Source organism: Schistocerca serialis, chromosome 11 (genome assembly GCF_023864345.2).
Source record: "Schistocerca serialis cubense isolate TAMUIC-IGC-003099 chromosome 11, iqSchSeri2.2, whole genome shotgun sequence".
NCBI lineage: Eukaryota > Metazoa > Arthropoda > Insecta > Orthoptera > Acrididae > Schistocerca > Schistocerca serialis.
The window spans coordinates 157,605,707-157,623,977 of record NC_064648.1 but is presented as its reverse complement, the minus strand read 5'-3'; the positions used below and the strand labels follow the sequence as shown (position 1 = coordinate 157,623,977).

Genomic DNA, 18,271 nt, shown 5'->3' with positions numbered 1-18,271 from the left:
AATGTGTGGTCAATATGAGATGTGATCACAAATGTTTTGAACATTGCTTTTCGTCTGTTCATTGTGTTGCATTACAGCAGCCTTAATTTAATTTCATATTCCTTGCTGCAAATAAGTACTACATTTCGAAGGTGACCATTCTGTAATGTGCATTCCGTGTTACTCCTGTTTGAAATTTATACTGTAGCAGCTGATCGATACAAGTTGCACATGCCCATGAATTGTCAGTACTGGAAGACATCTTCTAACCCCACAACAGCTGCACTACTTAACCTACTACCCCTGAGGTGAGTGGCCAACTTAGTTCGTGGCCAGACTCACTGTGAATTAAAATTAAGCACATCTTAAAACTATCACTGTCTGTGTAATTCAGTTTGTTGTGGCACAGAAAAAGCAGATCTTAACATTAGTTATCATTTTTGGATTCATCTGTTAGTTGCTAGGTGCTTGTTGTAAAATACGACCGAGAACCACAGGCCACACGGAATTATTGATTTGCTCCAGTTTGATGATCACTGAACCAGCAAGTTGAAGACATAGTTCATAGTTCAGTACTTGTATTGGTTGAAGTGATATGTAGAATAGTCAATAGATACTGGTGTTTCAGATAGAAATATTGATAAGAAATATTATTAGAATTTACATTGATACATTGATCTTATGTATTGTTTCATTAGTGTCTTTTTTTATGAATACATTGATGTCTGTACCATTTAAATCCCTGTCGCTGACCAATCCTTACATTTTGAATACTTGTTGCATTTAACCTATTAAGTCCCAAATTAATTTTTTTTTAAATTGAAGTTTTTATTACTGAATTATAATGTACATAGTGTATGAACCACAATAAGTACAAAAAAGCCAAAGAATATTTATACATGCTGATATAATGGCTGTCCTCAAAATAGGAGCCTGGGATATAACAGTATCATATAGCATACTAAACTGTATTCAAGTCTTAACTATTTATATTACACAACACTTCACACACAGTGTTATACGGCATGTAATACAATATGTTTTTGGTTTCCCATTGCATTTAGCTCTTGCACATCTTCTTTGCATGTTTCTTATGTCAATCATATGACTAATTCCATCAAACCTGATGTCTGATATCACTCTCAACTGACTTGATGGGTATTCCATTGGACATCCAATATTTGGTCTTCCAGCGTCCAATTTCAGGTATGTAACTGTAACAGCACGTCTTAAATCCAGTAAATCCAGTGCATTTTTCCCATGTAGAAGAGCCAGACATTAAGAGGGCCATTCTTCGATTTACTTCTGGAAACTTGGGATGTACTTGGCAGTGAAGTTTTACATACAGTTTCTTCGTTATTCCCTGATGCAACATAATGTTAATGTTATTCAATAGCCCCTGGCACATCTGAGACTTCCCCAGTTCCAGTAACATCGTCTGGACCTTCTTCTTTGCTGGTCATATAGTCTACTTCAGGAGGACATACGGTGATATCAGTATGGTCCTGATCATCTGACACCACTTTATAGAATGCGTCACTGTTTATTATTTCTTCTATTTCTTGGTTAGTGAGGTATCTATCTCGTCTGCAGGCCATTATAATCTATATAAAATGAACTGAAATAAAATGTAATAAAATAAAGTGAAATGAAAGAATAATACATTATCACAAACTACAGAAAAGGGTATGTGTAAATACCTCTGTCCATCTGGAACTGTATTATTTACTACTGGGTAACGTATTCATAAATATACTTACATAATACACCGTAAATTTCAAAGTAACTTCATATCCTGTAATATATATTTATAAAATTTCCTTACCTCAGCAACAAAATCTGATAAAATTACCACGTTCTAAAAAGAAAATACATCTGCAGTAGCAGAGTTTCATATTCGAATGTGCAGCAATACAAATAACTGAAATGATAACACCAAGTCCCAGCTTCCTATTTCGAGTACACCGAATTTTATATCAATGGAAAACAATGAATTTAACTCAAATTGAGCTAATAATGCAAGTAGTTCAAAAGACACAGTGTTGACTGTAAATAATCACAAAAAGATCTTTGCCAGATATTTCAAATATTACTAAATTGTTGATAAAGTAAATACCTGTAATAACAAAAAGTGTGCCTTGGTATTCAATAATCAGTTAATGGTAGGATTTATTGCTTTTAATTTCCTGTAAGCATACATTTGTTATAAAAAGCAACAACAAATGACGTAGAACAGCAATACTTGCAAATCAATAATTTATAGTGTATTTATAAATAAATATGTGCTCTGTCCTCAAAATAGGACACTGGTACTTAATGGGTTAAAATCCACCACATATCCCATTCCTAGAAGTAAAAATGTAATGATAATAGTTTGAAACTTCCCTTTTGAGACATATCAGCAGCTTAGTTTTGGAAACCCTGTTTAGTGTACCAAAAGACATCCCAAGGCTTTGGCACTCTTCTTCTCTATTTCTTTATCTGTTCCTCCAGTCATCATCCTCAATTATCAGGAATATGATGATTCTTCCAGACATTCTATGTTTTAATTCTTAATTTGCAGTGTCCTTTTTCTGTATGTTACTTATATGATACGTTACTTTAAGCCAGTTGTAACTGAATTTCAACCCACTTTCAAACTCACTATATTGGGATCTTACCTTCGTTGTTTAGGCTGATCTTAGTTAGAAGCAAACAATGTAATGCTGTCAACAAAAGGAAGGTGATTTAGATATGTTCTATTAACACTTCTTCATTTTTCCAAATATAATACGTGGAAAGTTCTTCTAGAAGTCTCGAGAGTAGTTTTGGCTGATATGGAATCCCCTTGCCATACTCCAGGTTCAGAACTGAATCTCTCACTTCACATAATAAGTGGAGACTGTTGAAATGAGTTTCTTGGATTGTAGGGCTACTGTTTTTGTTGTGGTTCCTGAAGAGGGACAGTAGTCTTTACAGTAAGTGCAGGGGCAACAGTCCTTATGGTCAACTGTTGTGGCCTAGTAGCATTAGCCAGTGTGCCCTTGCTGTGCAAAGACTGCAAATGGCAGAAAGCAAGGGGAAACTACAGCTGTTATTTTTCCAGGTGGCACAGTATGGTTTCATGATGATTGCATTCACTTGGATAAAATATTCTGGAAGTCAAATGGTCCCTCATTTGGATCTCGAGGTGGGGACCCAAAACTGACATTTGTTGGGTTAAAGAGTGGAATTTGAAATCATTAAATAAGGTAGGTAGGTAGTTTAGAAAATTTAAAAGAAGCAATGGATAGGTTGAAAATAGATGTAGCGGGAATTAGTAAAGTGTGGTGGCAGGAAGAAAAGGGTTACTGCTCGAGTGAGAACAGGATTACAAATACAAAATCAAATAGGAGTAATGCAGAAGTAGGTCTAACAAATAGAATAGGAAGTACTGGGCAGTTATAATTAAAGTGCGGCTACTCATGTAGGCCGATTGTGGACTGTAATTATCGTATGCCAGTGAAACTTGGTAAATATGCCAATATGAACTGCACTAATTTGCATTGGAAAAAAAATTGGTTCCAATTTTGGCTACCAGATGCAAGTCCAGCACTGTGCTGCATTTCATCATCTCCAGTGCTCATATTGAACGAGTTATGTAAGCGGCAGGTAATAATAAAAACAGCATCTCACCTTTTTCATTTGTTACACATTATCTGTCCACATCCCATTGCTAATCAATTACATACAGAAAAAACACACACACACACACACACACACACACACACACACACACACACACATATATATATATATATATATATATAAAAAAACAAAGATGAGGTGACTTACCGAACAAAAGCGCTGGCAGGTCGATAGACACACAAACAAACACAAACATACACACAAAATTCAAGCTTTCGCAACAAACTGTTGCCTCATCAGGAAAGAGGGAAGGAGAGGGGAAGACGAAAGGAAGTGAGTTTTAAGGGAGAGGGTAAGGAGTCATTCCAATCCCGGGAGCGGAAAGACTTACCTTAGGGGGAAAAAAGGACAGGTATACACTCGCACACACGCACATATCCATCCACACATACAGACACAAGCAGACATACATATATATATATATATATATATATATATATATATATATATATATATATATATATATATATATAATGGAAGGAAACATTCCACGTGGGAAAAATTATATATAAAAACAAAGATGAGGTGACTTACCGAACAAAAGCGCTGGCAGGTCGATAGACACACAAACAAACACAAACATACACACAAAATTCAAGCTTTCGCAACAAACTGTTGCCTCATCAGGAAAGAGGGAAGGAGAGGGGAAGACGAAAGGAAGTGGGTTTTAAGGGAGAGGATAAGGAGTCATTCCAATCCCGGGAGCGGAAAGACTTACCTTAGGGGGAAAAAAGGACAGGTATACACTCGCACACACGCACATATCCATCCACACATACAGACACAAGCAGACATATTTAAAGACAAAGAGTTTGGGCAGAGATGTCAGTCGAGGCAGAAGTGTAGAGGCAAAGAAGTTGTTGAAAGACAGGTGAGGTATGAGTGGCGGCAACTTGAAATTAGCGGAGATTGAGGCCTGGCGGATGACGAGAAGAGAGGATATACTGAAGGAGTTCGGATAGGTTGGTGTTGGTGGGAAGTATCCAGATAACCCGGACGGTGTAACACTGTGCCAAGATGTGCTGGCTGTGCACCAAGGCATGTTTAGCCACAGGGTGATCCTCATTACCAACAAACACTGTCTGCCTGTGTCCATTCATGCGAATGGACAGTTTGTTGCTGGTCATTCCCACATAGAATGCATCACAGTGTAGGCAGGTCAGTTGGTAAATCACGTGGGTGCTTTCACACGTGGCTCTGCCTCTGATTGTGTACACCTTCCGGGTTACAGGACTGGAGTAGGTGGTGGTGGGAGGGTGCATGGGACAGGTTTTGCATCGGGGGCGGTTACAAGGATAGGAGCCAGAGGGTAGGGAAGGTGGTTTGGGGATTTCATGGGGATGAACTAACAGGTTATGAAGGTTAGGTGGACGGCGGAAAGACACTCTTGGCGGAGTGGGGAGGATTTCATGAAGGATGGATCTCATTTCAGGGCAGGATTTGAGGAAGTCGTATCCCTGCTGGAGAGCCACATTCAGAGTCTGGTCCAGTCCCGGAAAGTATCCTGTCACAAGCGGGGCACTTTTGTGGTTCTTCTGTGGGGGATTCTGGGTTTGAGGGGACGAGGAAGTGGCTCTGGTTATTTGCTTCTGTACCAGGTCGGGAGGGTAGTTGCGGGATGCGAAAGCTGTTTTCAGGTTGTTGGTGTACTGATTCAGGGATTCCGGACTGGAGCAGATTCGTTTGCCACGAAGACCTAGGCTGTAGGGAAGGGACTGTTTGATGTGGAATGGGTGGCAGCTGTCATAATGGAGGTACTGTTGCTTGTTGGTGGGTTTGATGTGGACGGATGTGTGAAGTTGGCCATTGGACAGGTGGAGGTCAACGTCAAGGAAAGTGGCATGCGATTTGGAGTAGGACCAGGTGAAACTGATGGAACCAAAGGAGTTGAGGTTGGAGAGGAAATTCTGGAGTTCTTCTTCACTGTGAGTCCAGATCATGAAGATGTCATCAATAAATCTGTACCAAACTTTGGGTTGGCAGACTTGGGTAACCAAGAAGGCTTCCTCTAAGCGACCCATGAAAAGGTTGGCCTACGAGGGGACCATCCTGGTGCCCATGGCTGTTCCCTTTAACTGTTGGTATGTCTGGCCCTCAAAAGTGAAGAAGTTGTGGGTCAGGATGAAGCTGACTAAGGTGATGAGGAAAGAGGTTTTAGGTAGGGTGGCAGGTGATCGGCGTGAAAGGAAATGCTCCATCGCAGCGAGGCCCTGGACGTGCGGAATATTTGTGTATAAGGACGTGGCATCAATGGTTACAAGGATGGTTTCCGGGGGTAACAGATTGGGTAAGGATTCCAGGCGTTCAAGTAAGTGGTTAGTGTCCTTGATGAAGGATGGGAGACTGCATGTAATGGGTTGAAGGTGTTGTGATAAACCTTTTGCATTTCCTTTATGTTTTCGTCTTCCTTAAAGGCAAAGAGATAAGATGAAGCGGTAGCCCATCATAGAGCCTATGCCTACCGTCATGTATTTTTTGACTTTCAGTTGTTAATAAACAGAGGATTTTTTCTGGTACCGGTAGGAGGAAGGAGGGATTCGCGCTCAGCTAGTGAAAGAGTGAGAAGCACGTCAATTTTTTAGCGAGTAATTGTAGACCGCCATTTTGGGGTCGCTATGAATAAGTGAGGAGTATGGATTTCATATGTGCACCGTTTAGAGAAATACAGTATTGTTTTATTAACAGAAAGGTCGTGTGAGTTGTTATTTCAAATAGTACAATAATTACAATCACTGAAGCCCACCTGTGTACTTTGGAAAATTACGAAGATCCGATAAGCTTAATAGGAACACGGTCAAGACTTCAAAGGTGAATGCGGCGACCAAACATAGTATTATAAAGAATGGTAAGCACAAATCTACAGCGGAGAAAGAAACTACTCCGCCCTGCAAAATAATATGAACTAATACGGACTTATTTCCAGGCACAGCTCAGCTTATTGTGCTTGTCATTCACGCCGAAAAATTAATCTCATTAATTCAATACATTTTAAGAAGCCACGCATTTTATTATCATCTATTTCATTATTTTATTATAATATAAAGTGGCGACCGTGACAGGACGATACGCAGTGGGCAAAACTGTGAGTACTAGTATTGTTAGGAAAATGAATATACATGTATGTTAACGATTTCTTTATGTTCCGTGTACGCTGATGATGTGACGGAGACGATGATGTGGTACTGAAGAAATGCTATAAAAAGGAAATAATAAATAAATTAGAAGGAAAAAAGGCGACAGTACCGAGAGCACACAACAAAGCACAATAGAGGAAGTACGATTTACAAGACAACAATCAGGTAGGACTGCGCAATGCATATAGAGAATGCGTTCCCAGTAGACCTATTAGAAAATCCATCCACCTATTTCCTAAATTCCAGAACCTAAAGCTTCAGATATTAACGCTATTGTAGTCAAGTGGAGATAATGACATTTCTTTATTAGTATAGAAAGTATATTGACTAAAGAATAGCTGAGACTATAATTACATACAACTGTATATGCATTTTTTTTCGCGTGAGAAGTAGCGCGGAAGTAAAATCTTAAAAAAGAAAATTTTTATTTTGATAACTGCAGTGGTATAAGGATTTCTATAATGGAGGGTCAAAACAATAAGGAAATGTCATTCGAAAATCATAATGCGAATGTAGTGGATGTTCATTTGCAAAATGCAACAATGAGTGGTTTGGAACTGTTTAACGGTGATTATTTGGATGCTGGGCGCGACATGCCATTGTTGCATTCGACGCCCGTGAATAAAGAACATTTAATTACAAGCAATACGTTAATTACAGTAGACGTAACTAATGGCACCTCGGGGCCAGAGAATATTTTAAATGAGAGCAGTACGCGTAGTACGGACACAGATACTGACAGGCGTAGGCCGGAAGTGAATACGGAAGATATGCAAGCCTTATTTCGAGCCTTAACAGAATCCATACAAACAAGCATGAATGCAATGAAAGCAGACATAAATTCAAAAATGTTGGGCTTAGAGACTAAAATGTCAAGTTTACAAACGATACAAGCAGACATGACTAACATGAAAGCAGACATGACCACAGTGAAGTCCGAGATCGAGAAGGTTAATACAAACATGACACACATTTCAGACGACGTAAAAAATTTGCGCACAGAACTCAATAGTCTGGACACGAAGTTCACACAGCAGATTTCACAAATCTCCACGGAGGTGGATAGTAAAATTAATGAACAAGTACAAATTTCGGTTCACGATATGGGTGAGAAATTAAAAGGCATAGTGGGCGAAAAATTTGAAACACTAACACACACGTATCGACAGGAGCTATCCGGAATTAGAGAAACCCAAGAGAATTTACAGGCAATGCAAAAGAATACGCAGGTCAACTTAGACAATGTACAATCAGATGTAGCGAAACTACATTCTTTCTGTAACGACTTGCCAGAAAATGTAGAAAAAAATCACATTGGAGGTAGGATTACTTAAGTTAGAACACAAGAGGATCAACTCAGACATTGTGCACCTTTATGAATCGGTAAAGAGCAATGCAAAGGACGACAATACAACGTTCGCAGAAAAATGCGTACATGAACAGCGTACCTATGTGGAAGCAGTAAAGGAAGTAATGGGGGACAAGGAAGAAGAAATCTTAAAACGCGTAGAACATGATATCAGGCAGTTAGAACAACGGTTAAGAGACGAAATAGTTAACAAACAAAGTACGGTAATATCATCGCCTGGGGCGGTAAGCGGAGCGATAAACAGCCATCCGCCAATGGGAGGAATCAGTGGCGCGGACAACAATGCCCAACCGACGCCGCGCGACCGCATGTTGACGCGCGACGCGAGCAGCGGGCAAAACTTTGCTGAAACAAATATACCATCACCGCAGGGAAATGCTGTTCCGCCGTGCTGGACAGCGTTGTTAATGGATGAGAGCTTAATAAAACATCGACAGTTTCCCGTATTCTCAAATGAGAAAAAGCGAACGCACCCAGTGGTGTTTGTCCGAGCCTTTAGAAACGTACTGCCCAGGACTTGGACAGAAGCTCAAAAAATTAAATATGTAGTAGGACACACCGAGGGTGATGCCCTTTTGTGGGCTACGGAGATGTCAGAACTTTGCGAGACATATGAGCAGTTTGAGAATGCATTTTTAGATAAATACTGGTCAACAGCTATCCAGGAGAGGTTAAGACGAGAGGTATTTAACCCAGTACCATATCATTCAAAATTCGGGGGGCTAAGAAGCTATTTTGAAAAATATCTAAACAAGACCCGTTACTGGAATAATCCGATATCTCATGTCGATGTACTGAAAATCTTAAAGAACAAGTTACCTGCAAATGTTAGGGAAAAATTAATAACTGTTCCCGAATATGATCTGGAGTATTTTCTTTCAGTGCTCGACTCAATAGATCTGATTCATGAGGATGGGCAAGCCACACCTAGTTATCGTAACGGTAATGAGCACAACCCAAATGGGAAGAACTACGGTAACGGCAACGGCTTTGGAAATTATAACGGTCGTGTGCGTATGAATGAATGGCATCCGTATGTACCGCCGCGCCACAACGGAAATCCGTACAATCGGTCTACCTACCAGCCACAGAGTGGCCGAGGGTCGTACGAAACTAAATATCAGCCGTATAGGTACGGTAATGGCAGAGACAATAGAAACTCGAGGGAAAACTTCGACAATGGGCGACAAGGAAATGCAAATTACCAGGAACGGAATATGCAACACAGGGATCCGAGAGATAACAGGCAGCCCGTACAGTCAAATCGAAACAACCGGGACACGAACTGGCGAGCACGCGAACATACAGTAAACATAGTAGAAGTGACGGCAGAAAATGAAACAATACCTTTACCGGCCCCAGGAAATAATAATCGAGCGTGACTAGAGGAAGAAGGTAATGAACTGTCAGTGTGCCACAGTACTAATATGAGCGACTTAAACACTAAAGCGAACAGGAACGGAAAGGAGGAAGCAGACACTGAAACAAACCTACACATACAGCATATCCGGAATCTATTTTTAAGGTATGATAAGGGCGCAGAAATGAAAGAAGACTTGTTTATCGAAGAGAAAGAAACAACACGCAAGGTAAGTGAAATTATTCAAGCAATAATAAAGGTAAAGGTGGGAAACATAGATGTACTAGTTGTTTTGGATACTGGCGCGTCGACAAGCCTGATGTCTACTAGCTTGTTCAAAGAGATAGCGAGGGAAGTAAATGTTCCCACACTACCTGTAGAGAACTGTAAGATCGTAACGGCGACGGGAAGTAAATCTAAAGTTATAAAATTACAGGCCAGCATACCCATTAGCATATGTGGCGTAATTTTGCAGTGTACTTTCTTGTTGGTAGACAAACTTATAGTGAACTGTATGCTTGGTATGGATGTGTTCAGAAGATATGGGATAAAAATAGATATTGGCAGCGGGGAATGCCAGTTTCATGTAGGGGAGCGCACGCTGACTATGGACTTAATAAGAACTACAATGACAAATCAGGTTAGGCCGATACCAGACATTAATGTTAAATTTGTCTACCCTCAACCCATAGTGGTAAAGGAGATGGAACTTGATGACTCTGGTAGGGAGATCCTCGATGAGCAAATAGTAGACAGTAAAATAAATAAATCCACTTGTCTTAACAATGAACAGCGAAGTGAACTGACAAAATTACTCTTCAAATATCATAACATTTTTCGTAAACAACCTAGTGTTATTAAGGGATATGAATATAAAATGGAAGTATACCCGCATGAAACTTATTGTAGAACGTCTTATGGCACCCCTTGGGCAAAGAAAGAGGCAGTAAGAGAGGAAATAGAGCGCATGATTAGTTGGAGGGTTATTGAAACATCGCACTCACCTTACTGCAGTCCGATTCTCGCAGTTGGTAAAACTGACGGAACGGTGCGGTTGGTGTTAGACGCGAGGGAAATAAACAAAATCATCGTTCCTCTAAGAACAAGGCCAGAGAATCTAGAAGAGCAGTTATTAAAGTTCCATGGCGTTAAGTATTTAACATCCCTTGATTTGAAAGCTTCGTACTGGCAAATTTTATTACATGAAGAGAGTAGAAAGTATACAGCTTTCATAAATGCCGGGAGGAGCTACCAATTTAGGGTGCTGCCTTTCGGATTAAATGTGAGCGCTGGTGTCTTTATTGAAGCATTAGACAGGGTTCTTGGACCGGAACTGCTTAGCCAGGTTACACTCTACGTTGATGATTTATTAATTGCAACTCAAACATGGGATGAACATGTAAGTATTTTGGAAAGGATTTTGCAAAAATTTGATGAATACAATGTCACAGTTAACTTAAAAAAGTCTGAATTCGGAAAGGAAAAAGTAAAATTCTTAGGGCATATTATTTCACCAGTAGGAATTCTACCTGACCCCAGTGAACTAGATGCGATACGGAATTTCCCAACACCCTATACTAAGAAACAATTAAAAGGTTTTCTAGGCATGGCCTCGTTTTTCAGGAAGTTCCTGCCACAACAATTATTGAACAGTAGTTCACTATTAAACTTACTGCGTAAAAACCACAGTTGGTTGTGGACTAAAGAATGTGAAAATGATTTTCAGCAGATTAAGCAGGCGCTGATTAACGCGCCTATCCTGAAACACCCAAATATGGAATTGGATTTTTGTTTAAGCACCGATGCTAGTTATCAGGGGCTCGGTGCGTGCCTGTTTCAAATAATAACAAAGGATGGTAAGGAAGAAGTCAATGTAATCAGTTTTGCCAGTAGAACCCTCACAGAATGTGAAAGATCTTATTCCGTAACTGAGCTAGAAGCATTAGCAGTAGTTTGGGCGTTTCGTAAATTTCAATATTACCTTTGGGGAAAACATACCAAAGTTTACTGTGATCATCAAGCCTTGTCTTTTCTTCTGACGTGCAAGTTGTTACATAAGAGAATAGCGAGGTGGTGCCTGTATGTCCAGGAGTTTGATTTTGAGATAGTGTACATAAAAGGGGAACAGAATGTTTTGGCAGATGCACTATCACGGTTACCTCAAGGTCTTACCGATTTCCACGAGTTAGAGGAACAAACATCAGACTTCAAGGTCCTTTTAATAGAGGATGGAACCTTTAAACCATATTATACTAAAATGTGCAAAAACATGCAACGTTTACAGGAAGAAGACCCGAGATGGAGCAAGGTAAGGAAAAAATTGCAAGCTAGAACACACGAACGTTTAGAGCAGTATTACATTATACATAATGGCGTCCTCTTTCACAGAAGAGATCGACGAATGGATAAGTGGTGTGTGTGCATACCTCAGGAATACGTGGAAAACTTAATTCAACACACGCACCACACATGGGGGCACTATGGAGTGCTGAAGTGTGCCGCCAAAATTTCTACGTATTGTTATTTCCCTAATATGAGGCGACGTATAGAGCAAGTAATCAGACGCTGTGCGGTGTGTCAAAAGGTCAAACATCAGAATAGGACCAGTCTTAACGCACTAAACCCAATAATACCAAAGCAACCAAGAGATCTTGTATCTATTGACGCCGCAGGTCCTTATCCCCAAGCCCGCGGCGGAGTTAAATACATCGTAGCCCTGTATGATGTTTTTAGTAAGTATCTCCAGCTGTACGCAGTCAAAACAGTTAGGTCAGGGCCAATGATAAGGCGAATTCTGGAAGACTACATACCACGCATCGGGAAACCACAGGCAGTCCTAACTGATAACGCCTCAAATTTTACATGTGACCAATGGAAATCATTTTTAAAATCACAAAACATACGTCATATTTTAGTATCCAAGTTCCACCCGGAAGCAAGTCCCGTCGAACGGTGCTTCCGTGAATTTAATAGGTTTATCCGCACATATATACCACAGAACCAAAGGAAATGGATAGAATACCTGGGTCCGTTTCAGCACATAGTAAATCACCTACCACACACATCCACAGGGCACACACCGGCCGAACTAATGTTTGAAAAGATGGAGCTAGATGAATGGGCAAAACCGATACCTAAATTAAGGCACAAAGACGTAATCTTAGAAGAGAAAGTACGGCGAGCGCTAATAACATTGGAAGATCAAGCTCAGATAAGGAAAGGAATTTACGACAGGAAATTGAAAAACGTAACAGAATTCCAGATTGGACAGGAGGTACTACTAAGAACGCATCCGAAATCATCGAAATTAAAGGCATTGAATAGAAAATGGCAATTGTTATATGTTGGTCCGTATATCATTGTTGACAAGCCACATCCGGGGTGCTACTTGATAGGAAATATAAAAAATGGTAAAATAAAAGGCATGTATCCACATAAAGATTTGCGGAAATTTATTAAATGAAAATTCAAATCTCATTCTGTACTTATCTGTTGCATCAGTAAAACGCAAGAAGGTAGGAGGTTTGTCGCTCTTTGACGAATAAACCGACTGGCGCTCGGTTCCTCTCCAGCTAGGGGGTACAATATTTATATTTCCGGTGCCCTCTCCCTCTTCTGCTATCCTGCTTAATCAATAAGGAATGTTCAATCTTCTTTTACAATCTAACATGCAGAGAGTGAGATTCAGCCTAGTGAAAATAAACTTTTCTTGTATTTTGATATTGTACTTTCTTAAGACTTAATTCACAGCGCGCGAGCTTTAAGCGAGAGGCAAGAGCGAGGGGGTATACTGAGCCGTGCTGCCGCGCTTAAAGCAGAGCGTACTTCAACAATTATATACGGAGCGGCTTAACAGCTGATCGTAGGGGCCAAGTAGGCAAAAAGCAAGGTTGAGTTCAGTGTCCCCTGTACGATGCGCAAAGACACACTGCGCACCGCGACGGAAACCATTCTAGAATTTAAGCGAATCGGCACCCACACCGCCTAACCAGCTGGACAAAATAGGAGCAATAGGAAATAGAGTACCTATCAGCTAGTTACTCTGGCGTAGATGAGCAACACAAACTAAACGAGCAGAGACATTTATTCCTAAGTCGGTGACTATACTGTAAAGAGCATTAATGTTAAGAGTAAATCATTAGTTTAAGCATATGCAGCTTTAAGAAAATGAGCACATGGACGCAAGTAAGCTATAAGGAGAGTAGAATACGCTAAATTTGTTAACTCAACATATTCTATTGAATGTACATAGCTAGGAATAAGTATAAGTATTCAAAGTAGAAGAGAATATATACAGGAAATGACCTATCCGACTATATACAACAGGACTAAGACAAGTTGAAAAAGGGAGTAACAACATGTACACTTGGAAAGAACGCGATTAGCACATAACTTAAGAACTAAGCGACTTACATACAACACATACGCGAGCGACGATGTGAAAGGTAGAATGAGACATAAACATAGAAAAATGCGTGTGACTGAGACGTGCGTGTGACTGAGGCATAAACTATAAAATAACATATCGTAGAACTACACTTCTTTACAGACAACATTAGAAGTAGTGAGCTTAATGTACAGGGAGAATACATATCCACAAATTTGTTATTACAGAGCTCACCTATGTTAGTTGCTATTAATTACACGATACCTTATAGTATAAGCAGCAAAATAAAGCTGTAAACATGAATTGAACAACACGCGGGAGATAAGCTAAGTAAATACAAACACCAACCAATACGCACACAACGTAATTGCATGAACTTAAAACAAAAGAACTGAGGTAACTACTGTATGTTTACAAAAGCGATATGGAGAAATAAATGAAATTTCACTGCTGGATAATATTTTGAAGTAGAGAGAGTGAAAGGTTTTATTAGATTCGATTGAAGGTATTAATTAGTTAATCTACGTTTGTGGTGACTTACCGTGCATGGAGTGAATCTAGGAAGAGAATGAAAGTTTATTAGAGTAATACGAGTTTATTTATATTTGTGGAAAGAAATAAATAGTGCGGTGGTTCTAGTGTGAGAACCCGGTAGGTAGTACATGAGTATAAATGGCGATTTATGTGGAATATTTTTAATGAATAATTATATGGGTATACGGCGACGAATATGAAGATTAATGTTACAAGGGTACCTAGGAAAGGGCCACGAAGCTGACGTAAGAAAGAATACACTATATAGTTTTAAGTCTTAGAATGAATGGTTGTATGAGTGGGGAAAGCAAAGTATGATGATGCATGTACGGTAAGTAATTATGAAAACGAACATCACGAAGAAGCAGTGAGTAGTATAGGAGAAACAGTGAAGTCGATAGTAACAATGGTACATGGTAAACATTTAAAACACACCACAGCACAGTGATTTGCTACACAGACATCAGAATGTAAAACCACCCAGTATGAAAAATATTTCCTTAGCGACTAACTGTTACAGCTCGAGAAACTATAAGGTTAATATAAATGAAAATATGATACACGATTCGTATGAGGAATGAACACAAAATGCAGTGAAACAATATTTTCTACACTGAGTTCTTGCACGCAGAAGCGAAAGCATCATTTTAGCACTTGCGCGTTCTTATCTATCGGTAATGAATTATGAGTGGAGCAACACATGAAAAAAAAATACGATAAAATTATCGGTCACACGTCACAAAGGTAAACATGTACATGTCGTCGAATCAATAAGGCAGAAATATGGCTTGAAATATATATTCACGAATGTGGAATATTACGACGATTAACAAGCAGTGATGAAGTCAGGTTTGTCAAGGGATAAAACATTCACCACACTCGCTCACAAACGAGCATTTGTAAATATTATACATAGTATGAAGATTTATCAAATGCCAAGGATAGAATAAGTACACTAACGACGCACTACAAATAGCAATCCTAGAAGTAGCTTGATCTCTGAAGCAGACCTTAGCAAATCCTGTTTTCCATGTAGTGAGTAGTGCTGGAACGTATTTTCTATGTGTATTTTTGATGCTAAAAAGACGCAGGAGGTTGGACCTGCAAGTCAAGAGAAAAACAAAAATTCAGAACAAATGAGAGATTCCTTCTAATTTACTTATTAGTGTGTAAGATGGATGATGCCTAACATGGAACCCATATAGGAAATGTGAATGTGACTTGTACATTTATGTGTCAACTTTGCTATTGTCAATGTCGATGTCTATGAAAATATGTATGTAGTATTGGATGTAAAACCGCGCAGGAGGTCGGTCCTGCAAGACAATAACAAGAAAGAGCAAACATTCAGAACAAATGCAAGATTCCTTCTAATATACTTATTGCTGTGTCAGATGCTGCTTAACATAGAGTCCATATACGAAATGTGAATGTGAATTGGACATTTATTTGCCAACTATATAATTGTTAATGTCGATGTCCATATAAAATGTATGTATGTACTCTTTTCTTCTTTTCTATGTGTATTTGTGGACGTAAAAACGCGCAGGAGGTCGGTCCTGCAAGACAAGAATAGAAAATGCGAATGTTCAGAATAAATGAAAGATACTTCCTGATTTACGTATTAGTGTGTAAGAGGGTGCATGTCATGGAGTCCGTATATGAAATGTGGATGTGAATTGTAAATTTATGTGTCAACTCTATTATTGTCAATGTTTATGTCTATGTATGTACTATTATCAATTTTATGTGAGATTTTATACTTGAAGAAGAACAACTTATGTATGTATGTGAAGTGCAACGCGACGGACGAGTAAAATACTCGCACCTGTGAAGTGATACAAAAATATTAAGGCGTAATAATATTGAAAATAACGGCTCAGCCGTAATATGAGTAAACGCTGCAGTCTAGCAAAGTGAATGCAGAGAGTGTGATGCGTGTGCGACGGAGATATCAGAGGAAATCAGTATGACCACGAGTTGAGGTGTGAGAACCGCTAACTATAATGCACGACGGAAGATAATGCCGTATCCTGCAGTGCGGCTCTTACCTTCAATGTCACTGGCCGAAATCCTCGCCCAGGCGCGAGATGAGGTATTGGTGTTCTTCGGTTGAGCGTTGGAGCTGAATCCGTCGTATCCAGTCTCCGGACTGGAGGGCAAATACAACACCGACTTCACGAGCCTGGAGCGACATTACAGTGTGGGCGCGGGCAGTGCTGCTGCTCACGTGGCGTTTGCGTCACTGAGTAGGGCGCGTTAAACAATGAGCTGCTGCTGGCCGTAAGTGCAGCGAACAATGAGATAACGTGTGTCGAAAGGGCAGCTTATCAGAATGGCTAATGAACCAAACACCAAGGAGAAAAACAATTATTAAAATATGGTGAAAGGACAATGTAAGAAATGTAACATTTTCCTCCTGATAATACTGCTTAATAAATGTAAGGAGAAATAAGAGACTACGACGTTAGCACGCCATGGACGTGCGATATGTAATATGAATATATGTGAAGGTAATTACGTGATATAAGTTTGATTGATTGATTGATTTCTTTATTAATCCATGTAACAATTTACATTGTGTGGATTTCGTCAGCAAAAACATATACAATACAATATACCTACAATTATACACATAAAATTAGTATTTACACACATTTTTGAGGTATCTTAAATTAGTTTTATATCCTTATGTAATTTGTAATTTTCTTATAGTACTGTACAATTTTTGATTACATATCATAATTATTTCCTCATGTATTACAATGCAGGCTACTTTAATTACACTACATGTTTTAATTCAGATAGTCCGTTACTGCGTAATAACTTTTATTTAATAAAAAAAATTTTAGTTTTGTTTTGAACTGTCCGATTGTGTCAATATCTCTTATTTTTTGGGGTAATTTATTATATAATTTAACAGCATTGTACAACAAGCTCTGCTGAGTTTTAACTTTATTTTTCCTCTCTAGATGCAGATTGAATTGGTTTCTAGTTTCATAGCTGTGTACTAATGAATTTTTCATATAGCAGTCAATATTTTTTTTTACATACATAACACTTTGAAAAATGTATTCACAGGGGACAGTTAGGATTTCCAGCTTTTGGAAATGTTCAAGGCAGTGAGCCCTACTGCCACTCTTGGTTATTATACGAATTGCTCTTTTTTGTAATTTGAAAACTATTTGAATATTTTTACTGTTGACTCCCCAAAATATTATTCCATAGGTAATAACAGAGTGGATATAAGAAAAATATACAGATCTGACACATGTAGTATCACAAACTGCAGTCAGAATTCTCAGAGCATAGCATGCTGTAGCGATTCTGTTACTAAGTATTTTAATATGTTCTTCCCACTTTAACTGACTGTCAACATGCATACCAAGAAATTTTGTGTAGTCTACACATTCTATAGTTTCATTGTTTAACTTAAAGTTGTTAAAGTGTGGTTTTTTGCAGACATAGAAGTTAACAGCATTTGTTTTTTTAAGATTTAGTGTTAGTTTATTATTGGATGCCCACTCACGTACACTGTTTAGTGTTTGTTCGGCTTTTTCTTTTAGTGCATCTGGTGATTTGTCACTGATTAGAACATTTGAGTCATCTGCAAACAATATTGTTTGTCCATGCTTGATGCTCTGTGGGAAGTCGTTTATGTAAATGAGGAATAGTACTGGGCCAAGGACACTACCCTGTGGGACACCTATATTTACATAATTTGGGTCTGAAGTATACTTTACAATATAGTTTGAGCAACTTGAAATATGTGAGATTTCAGTTATCTGTCTTCTATTTTTTAGATATGACTGGAACCACTTTTTCACAAGTCCCCTAATTCC

At 39.1% G+C, this 18,271-nt stretch overlaps 1 long non-coding RNA gene across 1 annotated transcript; it reads right to left on the bottom strand.

Annotated features, from left to right (window-relative positions):
- Positions 1-862: 862 nt before the first annotated feature.
- On the bottom strand, positions 863-16,695 carry LOC126426835 (uncharacterized). The gene is made up of 3 exons (XR_007576432.1): positions 16,481-16,695; positions 15,440-15,530; positions 863-1,597 (listed from the first exon to the last, which is right to left on the bottom strand). It is a non-coding gene; the product is annotated as an uncharacterized LOC126426835 (long non-coding RNA).
- Between the last annotated feature and the right edge of the window lie 1,576 nt (positions 16,696-18,271).